The 19,742-nt window shown below is 31.2% G+C and overlaps 1 pseudogene; it reads left to right on the plus strand.

Moving 5' to 3' along the window:
* Positions 1 to 11,894: 11,894 nt before the first annotated feature.
* Positions 11,895 to 19,311, plus strand: LOC120173387 (annotated as a pseudogene).
* The last annotated feature ends 431 nt before the right edge of the window (positions 19,312 to 19,742 follow it).

Raw genomic sequence — 19,742 nt, forward strand, 5'->3', positions numbered from 1 at the left:
GAAAACAAATGTGCAAGAACTGAATGATGATCGGTTGGAGCAATTGATGAGTAGATTTGGCAGATTCGACCTTGTTGTTGGTAGCATCCCGTGTAACAACCTTACTTGAAGAAATAAACGTCACCAAGATGGACTCGAGGATTTTTGTTGGTGCATTTTCTTGAAATGATTGCTATAACGACTGTATTTCTATTGCTCCAAATATGTACTGCAATATCCCACTCTTCCCGAACCATGGAAAGGTTTGGCTGATAGTAAAACTGGTTATCTCATCTTTTGGAATCATGTAACCAATGTTACCCAATATAAAAGGCCTGTAAGGGTAGATTCTGTTCCAATGTCTTGTTCTGTTCCATAAATCCTCAAATTCAAATTCATCAATCTTCTAAAGGATATAATGGATATAATCTTGTTAAGGAAATTGATCAGTATGGAAAAAGCAGCAATGTTGTATCAAGACTTGAGCCAGCATCACGGTATAACCAGAGTGCAGGTAGTGACTTGTTTATGGCTCTATGATGTAATCTTCTAGAGAACATGAATTAATGGTTGGGGAAAATAATCTGTCTAGTGATGCTTATCGCCCTCAGTATGAAATAAACGATAATATTTCTTGATAAGATGCTAATAATGTCATAGGAGAGTGTCACAAGTTCAATTCTCCAGACTTTCTGGCTTCTCAGACCACTTGCTTTCAAAAATGTGAAGTGCTTCATTATTCTGGCCTCGTTCATTCTTTTTCTTCAACCGAGGTAGAATAAGCAACAATTTGCTTCAAGGATCTTCTCCATCTGAGACTGTCCTGTTTGAAAATGTTTTTCCTCCTTTCTTTATCGAAGAATGAAAGAATTTTGTAGAATATTGTCTATCATAGGTTCACAATAAAATCAAATCATAAGCATGAATTCAAAGAATATCAAAAGAATCAACAACTTTGTAATGTTTGAGAATTATAATTCTTTGACAAGTATCAAGATTTGGTTTCGGTTTCAGGATGGCCTTCCTATTTTCTATGGTTACATCTATTTAAGATGTCACTCATCTCTCGCACTTTGTGAACTTTGTCACATGTCTCACTTTGAGGATTTGGTATTTTAACCGGATGCGTACAAAATGACGCAACTAGGATTGCCAATCACTAGACCTTCTAGAGTCCTTCCATTTCAATTCTCTGGAAACTTTCATTTAGACTCATCTAATCAAAGTAGTGCGAAAATATCGGTCTAAAAATGAAATTTCTGAGTGCTTGTGTGAAGTTGACTATAACATGTGTTTCGTAACTCCCTTAGTCCATTTGTTAACACATTTGCCATTTTGGCTAGCTGAATTCACCTTCATTGTATATAATAATATAATCACCTTTATCAGGTTAATTGAAACTTATCCATAAAGCTGGGGCGATTAACCAATTGCTCTAGAGGGACAGTTTTATTGCATATAATAGTATAATAGACTAGCTGAATATTATCCATAAAGCCAGGGCGATTAACCAATTGCTCTAGAGGGACAATTCAAGCTTTATTGTATAATAATATAACATGGGTGTTCAAATCCAATTTCTTAAGCTTGTTAAGAAGAACCTGTTATAGTCTAGGTGTTTTGGTGGAATTCAGAAAATCTCTTCGTTAGAGTTCAATTCCCAAGCAACTGACTTAAACTAGATTTACCTATTTGTAAAAATTATGTTCATCATCGAACGTCATCAATAGAAAAATACTCTAGTCGGTTTTGTAATGTAATATACCAATGGTGCCCCATGTTGTACGCTCCTATATATAAATATCAAGCCTTTTTGTAATTCCTTTCAATAGGAGTAGGCTATCTCATATTTGTAATAGGATAATGTTTGGGTGTATTTGTTCTGAGGTAAGGTCAATGGTCCTTGTTTTTCTGGTTTTCAATCCTGATATTCTGTCAAAGATTATAACTCTAATCATGAAGAACTTTTTAATCCAGTTGATATTCAAAGAACTGCAAGATTGCAAAATTGACTCAATGCTCATAACCATAAAAGCAACACAAGTTTATTTATTGCACACAAGGCGGAGAAAGGAACAAAAAATATGTTCAAACAAGATGCTGAAAATAGAAAGATACTACAGTGGTAGATATCACTTCCACTTGTTTATTTAGCCTACCCATCATTCCAATAATGTTGGTGTGTAATTGGCCTAAGATTTTCCTCATTTCCCCCATTTCTGATTATCTTTTGTGTCAACTTCTTTAGGTAAGCCTTCAGATACATAACTCTTTACTTTATTCTGAGCAGTCTCCATCATCATCTTTTCTTTCTGGCTGGTAATTGAGCTCATTTTTGGATTCAGAACAACTTTACTAAGGATGACAGCCTTGTCCTGATTCGGAACATATTGTGGCTGTAATTGGAGTAATATTCACCAGGCTCTTTGCATCCAGACTCTTTTCACTGGTCTTCAGAAAATTTGATACATGTGTTTGAGGTTTCTTCAGAGTTCATCTTTCCATTCACTCTTAAACATATGGGCCAGTCTCGAATTACCTCTCATTTTACTTTTTATATTTATAATCAGAGAAGTATTGAGAATTGAACGTTTATCTTTGGCTCAAGTACTTTGTTTTCTTCATTTTCTGCGACATGTACTTTACTTGTTTGATACTACCAACTCCATTTGATGTTTAATTCTCGATTGTTGACCAAAACAGACTAGTCATCCAATTTTATGATTCCCTGAACCAAGAGGTCTTGAACTCGTTGTTTGAAGCGACCACACTTTTCAATGGAGTGTCCTTGGGCTCCAGCGTGATAATCACAAGAGAGTTTCTCATATACCAACTCGGGTATGGAAGCAACAAAGGCTTAGCTCGACATGGAGTAATAATCTGAGCTTTGAGTAACTCAAGATATAACTTGTTGCATGAAACTGAAGGAAACTTGGGTAGAATTTCCCCTGACATCACTGTCATATTACAATTGTTTACTCTGCTTTCTTGAAGACCTTGTGACTGTTTGCTTTGTTTAGCTTTCTTTAATGGTACTGAAATTCTTCCATGCTTCTCTTCAACTTGATCTTTGTCGCATTATCTGGGTCATACCGATTTTGGAGATTTATCGAATTTCCACATTCCCCTACAAAATCTTGGTCATTTGTTTCCATTGTATCAGCTACATCATTCATAATCCATTCAAATCTTTCACAACAGGATCCTCTAAGGGTTCTCTCCATGGATTACAATATTCATCAGGTATCAATTTGGTCATTGTTCCTTTGAATCATTCTGGAATTTTTTCACTTGATCATCATCTTTGTTGTGCCTCGATAAATTGCTCTTGTAGTTTCTCAATTCTACCAACCTTGCTAAATCTCATTCATGGCATTATCCTTCTTTAGGAAGACCAAGTTAACCACTTTGATTTGTCATGGAATTCTCCACGAATTATTCCACGTTGTCATGATTGAATGTATGTAAAATAGTTTGAAATAAAATGTAATTATGGAAATATGCAAATGTAAATACAAAAAATGCAAATGTAATATGTGAATGTAACAATGCAAATTGTATAGTACAAAAGCAAATATAAGATAAATGCACAATGAAAAATGCAAATGATTGTATGAAAAGGTTTACTCAAGAGTGATCATCTTAGAACAGATTTCATTGAACACAAAAGCTTTGGTACATCAAACAAAACTTTACATATAAGGATATTTTACTCCTAACTTCTCCAAAGCCAAATTAGTCTATCAGCTTAAGGGACATATTGCTTGTCTGGACTGCAACTTCTTCCATGACATTCTCTTTCATCTTCTGTGTCATTTCTCAGAGTTGCTCATTTTCCCTTGTAAGAGAACCTTTCTGTCCAAGAAGTTCTTGAACAAGATCTTCATATATGTTGCAGTTCTTTTTCAGCTTGGTGACCCCTGTTATCCACTCTTCTAGGGTACTTCCTAGGCCAGCATTTTGAAAGGCTTGACTGATCTTCTGAAAATCTTCATGCATGGTTTTCATTTCTATGCTCAATTTCTTGTTTGGTCGTTCAAGTCCTTCAAATAACATGCTTGAGCTTCATAAAAACCTCCATACTCTGAATGTCCCGACTGATATTCTTACTGTAGACTGCTTTTGGTATCAATCTGGTAGGATCTTTGTGTAATACTTTTGGTATTAATATAACCGGTTCTCTATGTCAGAACTTCCCATCCTCGTAGTTTCTTCAGGATGTCTTTCCTTGGCCGCATCATATTTGTTTGATCATAAAACTTGTCCATTTACGATTTCTTTCCAAATGATGAACAGCCTTTCAAGTCAACACTTTTGGTTATGCCATGATCATGTAATGCAGGCACAAAACAAAAGAAATCAATATAAACAAGTTAAAACAAAACAAAATGTATGAAAAATAAAATGAGAAAGAAAATAAATAAATTGGTAAGTACCAATTAATGAAAAGAAAATATTCTACCTATCATGGTATATAATATTTCCTAACTTCATGCTTTCTAGTTCCATGCTTTGTTTGGAAAATTAACCTAACAGCATGATTACTAGTTCGCATGCATTTATTCAGGAAAAAAAAAATAAATAAATTAAAAGCTAGAGCTTATTTCTCCTTTGTGTATACCTACTGGCAAAATTTCAGCATGGTTTCAAATCGGGAGAGTTTCTAGGGTTTATTATATGCAAGGTTTCAGTTCTAGGAGTAAAGGTACCCGAATTGTCCTTGTTAGTGCCCCCTTGGGCTGCTAACCCTCTATCCTAGTCCATCACAGACTAAAGTGGATCGAGTTCAATTCGAGGGGATACACTTCTCTATGTCTGACACGGAGAATAAATTCTCACGAAACATAGAGCATATGAATCCCAAAAGTTACTTGCTAGGTCTGACACGGAGAATAAATTTCACGAAGACGTCGCTTTCACTCCCACTTAAAAGGGACAAACTCAATTATAGAGCTTATGTTATGCAATGCAAGTGTTGTGTGTGAGGAGAAATGTTCAACCTATAACAAAACAAATAAATAAAAATACCTGAATAAAATAAAAAATTAATAAAATAATATAAAATAATAAGTAATAAAAAAATTTGAAAGAGAAGAATTAAAATTAATATATGAATTTTAATTTCTAACTGATAGAGACAATTTATAATTGATTTTAAAGTTTGACACTTGTAATCCCAGTGGAGTCGCCAAATGTCGTAACGGTTTTCGTCGGGCGCGAAATTTTTACTTGGCGGGAAAAATAAAGTGAATAAATGGTTTTTAAATTAATTTGGGAGTCGCCATCGACCTTTTGGGTCAGGTATGTCGAATACCTAAAAAATTATCTTTTAAAAGAGTTTTAAAAAACATCAGTTAAAAGATAAACTGATATGCGTTTTAACCAAAAATTCATTCTTTTTAGAAATAAAAGGGATTCGTAGCGGTTACGTTTAGGGAAGGATTAGCACCCTACAACGCCCAAAAATTGGTACTTTTAATTATAAATTGTCTCTTATTATTAGAAATTAAAAATTCAAAGATATATTTAATTTTTAATTTAAATTTATTACTATAATTTTAAGTAAATTTATTAATTTAATAAATAAGATTTTATTTATTTTAAATATCAGAAAAGAGCTTCTAGGTGCTTTAAGACAGTTCTTTCCTTTGATATTAAAAAATAAATAAATATTAAAACATTTATCTAAAAATAATAAAAAAATAGATTAATATATACAATTTATAAAAGTAAAATATTATTTATTTAAAAATATCAGAAAACAGACATCTAGTTGCTTTAAGACTCCCTTTCTTTGATAAAAAAATAAATAAATATTATTATAAAATTTTTATAAAATTAATCAAATAATATATTAATATGATTAAAATAATAATATTATTAATTTAATATATAATAATAAAAAAAATTGCAATGTAATAATAAAATTAAGATTATATGATCAAAATATAAATATTGAAAATAAAGAGAATTCGAAATATTAAGAAATCTATATCCTAATATTTTAATTTAACCTTATTTATTCAGGGCTAAAATATGATTATAAAACTATGAGGGATAAATACGATATTTATCTAATATATTATTTAATATAAAGGACTAAAATAAATAAAATTAAAATTAAAGAACCGAATTATAAAGATCTAAATTGGGTTCAGTGACTAAATTGAGAACAGTACAAACTTAGAAGGGTTGCGGAAAGGGTTTTACATTTTATCAAATTACACACAGACCCCTCCCCAAAACGACGTCGTTCGGGGAGGGGTATTAATCCCAAAAACCGGCCTAAAATGGCCGGTCTCCCTCATTTCCTTGTTCTGCTTCTCTCAAAAGAGAGAAGCTCTGCCTTCTCTCTACAAATTCCTCGCCTGAGGGATCAGGCCACGGCCGGCCACCATGCTCCAGCTCCGATCTCCACCGCCGGCCGCCGTGAACGGTGGCGAAGTTTGGAAAAATAGCCTAAATCGATCCTCTATTTTCCCTAAACCAAATCTAGTTTCTTTTTCTCCTAAAACTCTTTCAATAGACGTAGATCTAAACAAAAACGAAGGTTTACCTCGGTTTACAAAAGTTTCGGTGACGTTTGGTATCTCGGGGGTAAGTTCTTCTCTTCTTTGTTTTATTTTTGATTGTTGATGCTTGCTGTTGGTTTCTTGGTTGCCATTTTCTATTTTTGGGTTGCTCTCCGTCTCCTCTCCATTTTTCTGCTCTCTGTCCTTCTTTTTCTACTCTCTCTCCTCCTTTTTTTTTTTGCAGGTGAGCCGAGGCTTTATAGCTTCGATGAAGCTCTCGTCGAACCGGTCCCAGAGGTGTTTATCGGGAGTCACCAGACTATGGTGGTGACTCACCATAGAGCAAGCGACGTGGAGGGGTAGTTGGGTCTTCTGAAGCCTTCTGTTGAGGCGTCGTGGCAGAGTAGACCGTTGGAGCATCTGGTTGGGTCACCTGGGCAGTGGAGTGTCGGCAATGAGCGGCTGTGGCTGGAGCTAGGGTTGGGGTTTAGAAATCCTAGCTGAAACCCCAATGTTTAGGGTTTTTATCTGGTATGGCCGGTATTTTGTTTGTAACTGGGCCGGTCCAGTTTTCATTGGGCCTGTTGTAATAATATTTTTTTAGAATAATATAATAAAATAAAAATCGGGATAAAAATTTAGTGTCTACACTTGTCTTCATATAACTTCTGGTTTCAAGTGTGTATGGGCATTACCCATAATTGTATGGGCTTCTGTCTTCATTTTGGCAATAGGAAACAAATAGCTCCTAAAAAGTTATGATTATGATTGATTTTAATTAACACTTCACATACATACATATACATTAATATTATATATATACATAAAGCTGATGACTGCTGAAAAAAAAAACATTTTTGGGGTCATGTGATAGCCTATATTGGTAGCATGCTCATGTGATTCCCTAATGTTATTAGGTTTATGAAAACTTAGGGGATGTTTGTTTGCCTCTAATGGAATATTCAGCGCTGAATGTTGAACCGTTCAGCATTCAACGCGTTTGTTTCGCACCTCTGAATGATTCAGCAAAACAATGCTGAATGATTTAGCACAGAAATACTGAATGATTCAGCCATTATCAAACAACATGTCACATTCATAGTTAATTCATACAGAGTCTCTGAATCATTCAGCATTGAATCATTCAGTGCTTAATCATTCTGAAATAAAAACAAACCCTTAAATTCAAAACTCAGTTTAAACCCCTTTCTTGAGTTCACCCCGCTTGATTATTTCAGCGCAACGAAGGTCGAAACTAGAGTAATTTTTCAAAAGTTAAATAATAATATTTGTCTGATGAAATCATTGAATTAAATCTCGGATTTCTCCATCTTTAATATGCAACCACAAAGCATATGAATCCAAAACAAAATACCTGTCCATCCTTAATACGCAATTAATCTAATTAATTTCAACTCATCCATCAAAGTTTGAAACAACTCAAATCTTTTAATATATCTTTAATACAATTCAATGTAAACCTAAACCCATTATATTCATTTAAAAAATAATAATTTTGGGCACCCACTACCAACTAACTCTTTGAAATCCTCACTAGAAATTACCCAATTTCAAACCCTAATTCACACATGATATAATAGTATAAATTTATTTCTAAACTTTGATAGGTATACGAACATTTGATTTGATTAACTTAAATCAAACTTAATCACATTTGGTTCAATCACAATAAATAATTTAAACTCGTATAATTTAATCATAAAATTAACCTAACCTAAATTGACTCAAATAAATAATTCAAAAATAGTTTGATTATATTAAATATAAATTTTTAAAATATAAATAAATTTATAACTTGTAAATTTAATTTTCTATTAACGTACAACATTCATTTTTAACTTGAACGTTTTAAGAGTAGAGCAAGTTGATTATTGTTTATAAGTCCACTCAAATTTTTGGTTAAGGAAAGTATATGGATATTAGGATTTAAGGTTAAAGGTTTAATTAAATTAACTTGATCATGTCTCAAGTTTCTGTTGATTATTATTATATTATTTTATTTATTATTATATTATTATTATATTATTATTATTATTATTATTATTATTTATTTATTATTTGAAAGATTTTAAATCTAGTCTTTTTAAGAGGGAAATGAAGAGAGACTCAAGATAAAGAACGAGAGTGATCCTGTGCGTCTAGAGCCCATGACCTAGATAAATATAGGAGAATAATATAAAACAACTTGGCTAATTGACCAGATATACTCACTCTTCAATTGGTTTAACTTAAATTAGTTATAATTATCTTCTTTTACTATTATATGTAATGAGATCATTTAATTCGCGTAAAATATTTAACATGTTAAACAATAAAATATTGTGTAAAAATAATTCAATTATAATAATTTTAATGATTAAATATAAATATAACAAAAAATAAATAACTTTGACTTTGTAATATGATTCAACGTAATTCATACATTAAATAATTCTCGAATAACTGAAATTTTTTTTATAACTCGAAATGATCCAAACCTAAGCATGAACATAAAACCAAACTGAAATTAATTTGACTAATAGTCGACCTAAAAAATTCACATTTGTATTAACTGTCATGAAATCGAATCGATTAATCTAATTAATATGTTTATGTGCAGGGGTGGATGTAGTAAACTCTAATGGGTCAAGTGTATTTCATTATTTTGGAAAAATAAAATTTAATTTAATGTGTTAATGAAAAAAAGTAATTTTTTACATACCCATTATTTTTTAAAAAAAAAGAAAATTAAATTTTCAACTTCTATTCTTAAATTTCTTAATCCGCCGCTATTTATGTGTAATTGATATCAACATAATACATATATGAAAATAATTTAAGTTCAAATCTTAAAGATTAAATTATTAATAAAACTACTTATAAATCTGGATTATTGATAGGAAACAAACATGAGAAAATAAAAAACTTTTTTATTAAGTTAAAGTTATTAAAAAGTATTATTTATTTTAAATACTCCTAGTCATTTGACAGTAAACGTTTAATTACTTCCAACATCTGTCATTACTGCTCAAACTTAAGATCTTTAAAATAACAATAATTTTTTTTATCACCTAAATAATTTAATTAGTGTATAAAAAAATACTAATACAAAGCAACATCGACATCAAAACAAAAACAATTGTCAAAGCAGACACTGTCACGGTTAATACTTTGCTGGCACTATACCTAAAATAAACACATAAAAAAACAAAACACTAATAAAATAAAAGTTGGGAAGTTCCCATAATGGCCCCCACGAGGCCAAAGATCTTTAGCTTAAAATACCAAAACTAAGTATTAAATTTTATATTTTTAAATAAATCATTAAAATTTTATTTGCTTATAATTATTTAAATAAAACAAATAGTAACAATAATGTAAATCAGTGTATTATTGGTTAAATAATTTATATTTTCTTTGAAGTATTAGTAATTTCGAAATTAGATTTTGTCCACAGAACATATGTGGTTGAAGTTATTTTAAGATCTAAAGAGATTCTTTTAGATAAAAAAAATCATTAAAGTTTTCTTTTACAAATAGTAGAAATTGGGAAAAATACCTCAGGGACATAAATGGAAATCAACATTTTGTAATTAATACCTTTATTAACTGTTAAATTAAAAATGTACTTAAAAGTAAAAGCGGGAAGATTACGGCAAAAAAACAGATATGACAGCACGGTGGTTGCGGGTCGTGTGGCTTAATTACCGGTAACTTGGTAATTTTTTTTACTATGGCTTAATTACATTGCATTTTTACTCAAAAACACCCAAATATTATCAAATTACCTGTCAGGCACTGTTTCTCCAAATTTACCGATCTATCACCGTTTCTCATAAGGCTCTTTACGTGAAATGCACATTTGCTTAGGTGTATCGAAGGGTTAACATGACATCAGAATGTGTGTTTCAAGAGACACGCCTATATCCAATTCTCTAAAAATATTTTTAAAAAATATGCTTTAAAAAATTGAAAAATAAAACTATATGTACTAATATTGTAATTAATACATATTAATTCTATGAGTTGAAAAGTTTAATGAGATTAATTTATATGCATACAAAAGTGTTAGATTATGTTTATTAATAATGTGTGATAAAAGTTAAAATATGTATTTCTTAACTTTTTTATCTCTATATCTAAATCTACTTATACACTATTTTTTAAATTACATTAGGTTAATATTTATTATTAAGGTTTATATTAATTATGATTATATATTTTTTATATGTTAATATATTTTTTATATGTTAATATATTTAAATAATTACATTAGGTTAATATTTATTATTAAAGTTTATACAAAATTAACTTTTAAAAAATATATATATCAAAGGGGGAAATGGTATATTCATGTAAGATCGAATATAAGATTAATTATATTCGGACGACTCAAACGTCTTAAAATACTATATATTTTTGTTTTAAATCTAGATTACGAACTACTTTCTAATTGATATATATCAACTTTAAAAGTTAATTTAATATCTAATATTTTTAATTATGTTTCTTGACAATTTCTATATAAACCTCATATCTTATATCATGGCACCAAACAATATTTTTTCTTCATATTTTATATTAAATTCAACTTAATTATAGATCTAATTAATATTCAATAAATAATACATATATATATATCAATGAAATATTTTTAATGTTTACATAAATTTGAATCATAATTAAAAATAAATATTTAAATATATTAACATATAAAAAAATATATAATCTTAATTAATAACCTTAATAATAAATATTAACTTATGTAATTAATAATAGTGTATAAGTAGATTAATTAGATATAGAGATAAAAAAGTTAAAGAATATACCTTTTAGTTTTATATCACATTATCAAGAAACATAACCTAAATACTCAATATACATATACAAACTAATTTCATTAACCTCTTCAACTTATGAAAACTATATATTAAATTATGATGTTAGTTTTATAGTTTAATTTTTTAATATTTTTAAAATATAAATTTTTAAATATTTTTAAGAAATTTGATGTAAACCTTGGAAGTATCGTCCATTGAAACGTGATTTCTCAACCTTATCAAAAGGTACTTGATTAAATTTAGAGGAAATATACATGATAAGTAATATTATAATATTAGCGTTTTTTTTTTTTGATAAAAACACCAATTTTCCGTGTGTAGCTTTTTTTTCTCTTAGTTTTTAAAAATTTATTTTTAATCCAACAAGCAACTGCCAAAAAGAAGTGCAGTAGGGAAGCCTTCGCAGGGCATGGCTTTTCTCTGTTCTCTACCTCTCTCTTCTTCTTTTCTCTATTTTAGGTAAGGCATCTTTTGACAATAGCTTCATTTTCTTAATAATCTTCACTGAATAGTGAAATATTTTGTTTTTCTATCTGGGTGTTTTTCTTTCACTTTCACTAAATTTCTGTACATTTTTGGTTGGGTTTAGGGGAAAAGAGGTTATTTGATTAGCTTTTGTACTATATATCTGTTGATCTTTGACTGCTTTCTTAAGTAATTACTTTCTTTTCCTTACTTGTTTTTGCTGTTTTGGGGACTTGATGATTCCCAACAACCTTTTTTTATCTTTCTGAAGCTTGTACAATAAGCGGAAGATGGGAGCTTGATTGTTGTGGTGTTTATTAGTGATATTATTGTCATTATGATGTGTGTAAAATGAGTAACTTTTGACCATAGAAAAGAGATCAGGATAAAGCAAAGGGAATGGAGCATACGTGTGTGACCTTGTAGCCTGTAGGGGGTGAAGAAGAGAGAAAAAAAAAAGAGGGTATTTTTTTTTTGCTTTATGATTTGTCAATGAGAGAAGAGTTGAGTGGAAGACACAAGTTTCGCTCCTTTCTCGTAATGTAGGTTGAAGGGTGCTGCAAGGGAAGTGAATTTAGAGCTTCTTTTGGGGTAGCGGTGGAGGGGTTTAAAAAAAATTCTTTCTTTTTTGGTCCCTTGAGAATCAGTGTTGCTTTAGTGTTTTTAAATTTTGAAGGAAAAAAGGTGGGTTTCAAAGATGCCTATGTTTCAACCTCAAAGAGGGACGGGATGTTGTTGCTGGATTGATGGTAGTGGTGATGGGCAGGTTCTAGATTGGACACTGCTGTTAAAGATGGGGTTTTGGTGGTGTTGTTGGCGGTGGAGTCATTGGTGCTGCCGTTGGTGAGAAGTTGGATCTGAAGAAAATGACTGAGGAGCTTGATTTACCTGAGATTCCTTCTGTGTTTATTTGTCCAATCTCTCTTGAGCCAATGCAAGACCCTGTTACTCTTTGCACTGGCCAAACCTATGAGAGGTCCAACATTCTCAAATGGTTCAATTTGGGGCACTATACTTGCCCCACTACAATGCAGGAACTTTGGGATGATTCTATAACTCCAAATAGAACCCTTTACCATTTGATTTGGACTTGGTTTTCGCAGAAATACTCGCTTATGAAGAAGAATCCGAGGATGTACAAGGAAGAGTATGTGAGCTTCTTCAGACATTGAAGAAGGCTAAGGGTCGAGCCAGGATTCAAGCCTTGAAGGAGCTGAAGCAAGTCGTGGCAGTGCATGCTACTTCAATCAAGACGGTGGTTGATGAAGGTGGAGTTGCTCTAATTTCATCGTTGTTAGGTCCATTTACTTCCCATGCTGTTGGTTCCGAAGCAATTGCCATTCTTGTCAATTTGGAGCTTGATTCAGAATCCAAAACCAATTTGATGCAGCCAACGAAGATTTCTTTGATGGTAGATATGCTGAATGAAGGGTCAGTGGAGACTAGGATCCATTGTACACGATTGATAGAGAAGCTAATGGAGGAGAAGGAATTTCGTTCAGAGAGCATCTCCAGCCATCGGCTATTGGTCGGTCTAATGCACTTAGTGAAGGATAAGAGGCACTCGAATGGAATTTTGCCCGGACTTAGCTTGCTCAGATATATATGCTTACATAAACAAGTCATTAGTTTGATTGTGAGTATTGGAGCCGTTCCTCAATTGATTGAATTGTTGCCTGCTTTGGAGCCAGATTGCTTGGAATTAGGCCTTTTCATATTGGACACATTATCTTCTCTGCCGGAAGGCAAAGAGGCATTGAAGGATTGCGGGAACACAATTCCGAATATGGTGAGGCTTTTGATGAGGGTTTCAGAAAGCTGTACTCAATACGCATTGTCAATTCTGTGGTCTGTATGTAAACTTGCCCCCGAGGAATGCTCCTCGGTTGCGGTAGAAGCCGGTTTAGCAGCAAAGCTGCTTCTCGTGATTCAGAGCGGTTGCAATCCCGTCCTAAAGCAAAAGTCTTCGGAGCTCTTGAAGCTATGTAGTCTAAATTATACAGACACCATCTTTATTTCAAAGTGCAAGCTCACAAGGACAATCCAATGACAAGTTAAAAGGTCCTGCCATAATTGGTCCTTGAAACCTTCCAAGAATGAACAATGATACATATAAGGGCTTTGAGGTATGAATTAGCTCTGCTGTACATATTTTAAGCACTTCAATTCCAGCAATTTGATTCAATGTTTACTTAGAAGAACACTCATAACGGGGATAAGGAAAAGAAAACACATTCATGCTGCAATGGAATTATATCGCCGTCTTTTCCAATGCCCTGAAATAGAACCCCAAAACGATAAATGATGTTGAAAAAAATGTTTCATATGGAATGGATTATAGTTGGTGGGGTATGTTGTTGGATTGAATTCTGCTATTTGCTCTAGACTTTGGAGCTTGCAATCAAAATTGTAATGGACAAAGAATTGCTTTTGCTCCTTGGTGTGGGGAGAAATTAAAAGCTAAAGATAGGGGGGAAATGTATTGTATTTAATTGGGATGCTTCTTATGTCATTTTTATTTATTTATCTGAGGTGATTTCAAGAAAGTACCTATTCAAAATTTTTTAGTTAATTGATAATAAACAGTACACTCATTTGAACCCGAACTAATAAGGAGAACGATATTCTATTTTTACAACTAAGGATGCATAATCGAAATAGCTACTTATGTCAAAATCGTGGTAAATGGGACGTTAGAAAAAAGTTGAGGTAAAATAGAGGGTGTTATAGCTTTTGCACAAGCGTTGAACTGTTACTATCCGGGGGGGGGATCGCTGTCATAGTGGAACACCTGGGTCCATTTTCATGGAGTCTACATCTCCCTTTGTGGGGGAAATTGAGGACAGCTCCCATCGTCACATCTCTTTCAATCACTGCTGTTGAAATGTTTTCCTGCTCCAATTGTCATTAAATCTCCTATTTGGAATCAGTAAAAGAAGTGAAATTTCTATGTCAATTACAGTGTTTTTCCCCTCGAGTCTTTATTTAAAATTTATCTGTTCACTGTTTTGAGAAAAAGAAAAGCCATTTTCCCATCATTTCTCCAAGGATTTTCTCTATCTGGGTTTAATTCTAACATGGAGAAAGCAAGGGAAAGGTTTCTCATTTCCCTTGTCTATCTCGCCTTCTAAAGGAACCTCTGCAAATTAAGGGCCCCATTGGCCATGGCATCTTTGAATAACTTCCGATGTTTAAATCAGTGTAGAGCTAACAAATGTTCATCCATCTGTTATGTTATCAAGTTGAGCCTACTGGATAAATACGGTGTGCCAATCAACATTTGGAGCTTTTCCCTTTGTCTGTTTGCACGTAGTTATAATATTTTTATGTAACAGTAACAGTGGGGCTAATTTAGCCCTAAAATGTTGTGGCCTGTGGGCCTCTTGGTAGCACCATTATTAGAAGATGCATTCATTCCAGATAGCGAACAATCATGCATTTTGAAATTACCGAACGATTACGATTGATAATGATTAAAAAATGTGATATTGTCAAACACATAATTTGCCATTGTTTACTAACCCTGGTTTTGATTGATAACACGTTTTTGCATCAGTTTGAATGAGACTTGGGTCGTGAAAAGCTGGAAAAGCATCAGAGTCGCCACCATGCATGCATCGGTGGACATTCATTGTTAAATTTCAGGTTAATCATCTTAACTTATAAGATCTAAGTGGCCCAACGTCGAGGATTAAATAAATATGATTTTACTTTGAAGCTATGCTTGTAGAGTATTTTGACTAGGTAAAAAAGTTGAGGCTCCGCTCATGGTACCGCACTGCAGGGCAGCCTTCAATAGGCATTTAAATTCGTTGCGAGACAAATGCTGTTCATCCATCCATCCACACCTTGTGTTGGCCTGCTGTCTTAGATTCAAGCGTGACGAAGGATTATAGACGATTCATTTCAACAAACACGTACATCATACAACAGCTGTTCTTCACAGCATATGAAGAAGCAAAAGAGAACTTTTAATCTCATATGAATTGTTTTCTGTCTGATTCCCAACTTTTCCTCTTAGCGGGGATAAACAATCAAACTCAAATATAGTTTTTTTTTTGTATAATTATTGATATTTAATTCATTAATCGACTAATTTAGATTATATATTGCAAAAAGATTGTCTTAATCAGAGATTTAAATTGTAGTTGCGGCATATTTTCGATTGCATTGAGTTTATCACGGTTGCATACATAGTGAGCGCTATTGTGAGTATCGCAGTCATGCAATAACGGTAGAGGACGGCAACCTTACCACTATATAACAAGTATTATTGCACTTACAAACCAATATTTAAATCCCTGATCATAATAACCCTTCTAACACAACTTATTTTATTTATAACATCAACTTATTCTATTCACATTATCAAATTCTATTCACAATACAAATTAAATTATGAATAAAAATATATAAATTATAAAAAATACATTCATCCTCTAATATTTTCTAGCATGGACAAACGTAGAATTTTATATTAGAAGAACCAAATTTATAAAATTTTAAGAGTAAGATTACTTATAAGATTTTAAAGGGGATAAAAATCGATTTTCAATAAAAAATATATATAAAAATTAAAAATTTTAGGGATCTCCCACCCGCCCCCTCTATCCATTTCTATTCTCTCGTTTTATCTTTCTCTCAAAAGCTTGCAAAGTTTATTTGATTTAAACCAAATTAAATATTATATTTCATTTTAAGATAATGCCACGTAGTATTGATGTTAAATTCAATATTCTTCCATTTGAAAATATAGTCTTTTTTTTTGCAAAGTTTGAATCATATTATTTTAATCCAATATAAGTTTGAAATTTGAAAACAATTATTATTATTATTATTATTATTATTTAATATTATTATTATTATATATATCTTAGAGAAGAGATGTCACCATCAAAATCCCTTAGTCGGTGAACTATTACTATACATCTTAAAATAAACGGAGAAGAGAGATGTATCTGAACAAAAAAGTGTTAATCACAAAATAAACAAATTCATTAAATATAATTAGAGGTAAATTAATTAAATATATTAAGTATCAATATCAAATCAACTAGGTAAAATATGACCAATCAACAGAAAAGAAAGATAACATAATAAATTAAGAAGGTAAAATGATAAAATTACCCCTATTGTTTGCATAAATAGTATTTTTGGACCATATATTTTTTGAATATTTTAGTTCCACCAATTTAATTTTAGTTAATATACTCTATGTTGGAAGGAAATTATTAGTTGATTAATAGTCAACACGTGTTGCTTACATGACATTTTTAAATTTCCTTAATTATTTATGTGGCATATATTATGTCACTAAAGTGATGTCTTGATATATGTTATATTACTCAAATTGATGGTATGACATGCTCCAAGTCAATAATTAATCACATATATGTAACGTCAACAATATGTGTTAACCGTTAGTCAATTAATAATTTTATTCCAACATGAATATTTTGATAAAAAAAATTAAAATGTTAAGGACTAAAATATTTAATAAAAAAATAAAGACTAAAACCATCATTTGCACAAATATTAAAAAGTAATTTTGTCATTATGTTTTTGGACAAAAATTATAATCGATTGTCATTGTCATATTACTATCAACCCTCCTTGTTTCATCTTTTTTCTTCTCTCATATTTATTTTTGTCATCATTTTTTTCTTTTTCTATTTGATTATATTTTTATGTAAATTGATCGTTCATATCGATCTGTTTATTTATCTTATTTTTATAATTGTTTTTCAAAGTTGATTTTTCCATCACTCTTTTAAGTTGATGAATACTTGGTTTTTTCTTATCATATATATTTATGTTAGATTCAATGAGATGTTAATAAGATGATTTATTATTTTGTTAAGATAACCTTATTTTGTGTAGAATGCTTTCATTATGATATTATTATTTTTATTAATATGGAGTAAATACAAGATACTATCTCTTTAAAGATAAATTCTCTATCATTTGACATTGAATGCTTGCACCCCTGACATTCCTAATGCTCGAATCCGAAACCTCAAGGAACAACAATTTTTTTACCATTGAGATTGCTCGATTCGTGCCATTATAAAAATATTTTTATGATATATTGATTGTTATTAATGATAATCATTTGAATAATATTATTTTAATCAGAAAATAAAAATTAAGTGTGTTAGATGGGTTTATTTGCTTGAAAATAACAGTCTTTTGAAATTTTAAATATTATACAACTAATTATTTATTATTAACTAGATAATAAATCTGGAAGAAGAAGAAATAGTGAAATACATAAAAGGCAAAGACGAGATATCACGTGTGATAGGTTCGGATGACAGGTTGAGTGTAAATAAGTCAAACAAGAGGCGGCTGCTGTACCTGCACGAGATAACACCTCCTCTCATTATTTGCTTTGATTCCTTCACCCGGTTGGCTATCCTATCCATTTCGCAAGTTATCACAATTTCCTAATAAGTCACTAAAGTATCTTATTTTTTATAAAATTATTTTACTTTTCACTATTATATAAAAAAAACTATTCTATTATTTCCTTTATGCAGATAAACTTATTCTTTTGGTTTTTGAATTATCAATGATTAACCTCTCACAGTCGAATTAAGAATTTTACATATTCTATCAAATGGTCACATAGATTTTAGGCATAAATAAATTTTAATTATAATTTATACGATTATTCTAAGCTTGACACTAACATTAAGAGTTTATATATAAATCACATGCAAGGTTTTGAGAAGGCGAATCTTTTTTTCTCTTCTTCTCACATAGGATTGTTTGTCATATTCTTCTGCGATTGTCTGCGATTTATCGTCCAAACTAGAAAGAATGAAATGCTATAAACCATAACATCTTCATTTCTCATATCAACAATATTGAATAATGTTTTTAAAATTCCATCTTTATAATTTAAGGTAAAATTACAATAAAAATAAATTTAATTTATATATATATTATATCTAAATTATTTATAATTCTTTAATTTTTTTAAATAAAATATAATTATATTAAAATACATTCAAACATATAATTTTCGAAGCATGTTAATTAAGAAAAGACTTAATATACAATTAATCTTTATACTTATAAAGGTAAGATTAAGTTAATAATTAATCATTATATATATATAGAAACAACTAATTTTTTTTGGATAAGTAAGCTTTTTATTATCCAAATGAAAGTTCATACAAAATCTCAAAGGAGATCAAAGATTACTGTACAACAAAATATTACTGTACAACAAAATCAACCTATGTTCCAATTGTTACAAAGAAGCCTATTAAAATTGTCAAGCCTATTAAAGTCTCTATTTCTATGTTGAGTACCAACAATTTCTTTAATAGAATCAAGCAAGTCTTCAGCAGTTCTTGATTTCCCTTGAAACATGCGTCTATTCCTCTCCTCCCAAATTTTGTAAATGAAAGCATTCCATGCAATCTTCATAATGGAGGTTAAGAGAGATTTACCTTTCCAAGTTGAATAAGCCCAAGTAAGCTTATTTTCCCAAGACATATGAGGCAAAGACAATAGAGAAATATACAAAATACCATTCCAAAGAGAAGTTGCCATAATGCAATCAACAAATAAGTGGTTTCTCATTTCAAAAGCAGCATTGCATCATAGAATACATTGACCATTGATGGTGAGTCCCATTCGTAAGAGTCTCTCCCTAGTTGGGAGTCGATTAAGGATAGCTAACCAAGCAATGACACTAAATTTAGGGATGTGAAGAGGGAACCAAATAAGCTTTTGCCATGGGACCTTATCATGCTTGATTCGAACTTCTTCCCAAATCCCTTTTGCATTCGTTATTCCAGCGTCTAGAACGGGGATGGCCTCAGTTTCAAAAGTTTTTTGAATATGTAACTAGAGGTTGCACTAGAGGTCATTTGACGAAAATCGTTGGATTTAATTACATAAGAATGAGTCCATGCAATCCATAAGGAACCGT

The sequence above is a fragment of the Hibiscus syriacus genome, unplaced genomic scaffold (genome assembly GCF_006381635.1).
Source record: "Hibiscus syriacus cultivar Baekdansim isolate YM2019G1 unplaced genomic scaffold, ASM638163v2 tig00111947_pilon, whole genome shotgun sequence".
Classification (NCBI taxonomy): Eukaryota; Viridiplantae; Streptophyta; class Magnoliopsida; order Malvales; family Malvaceae; genus Hibiscus; species Hibiscus syriacus.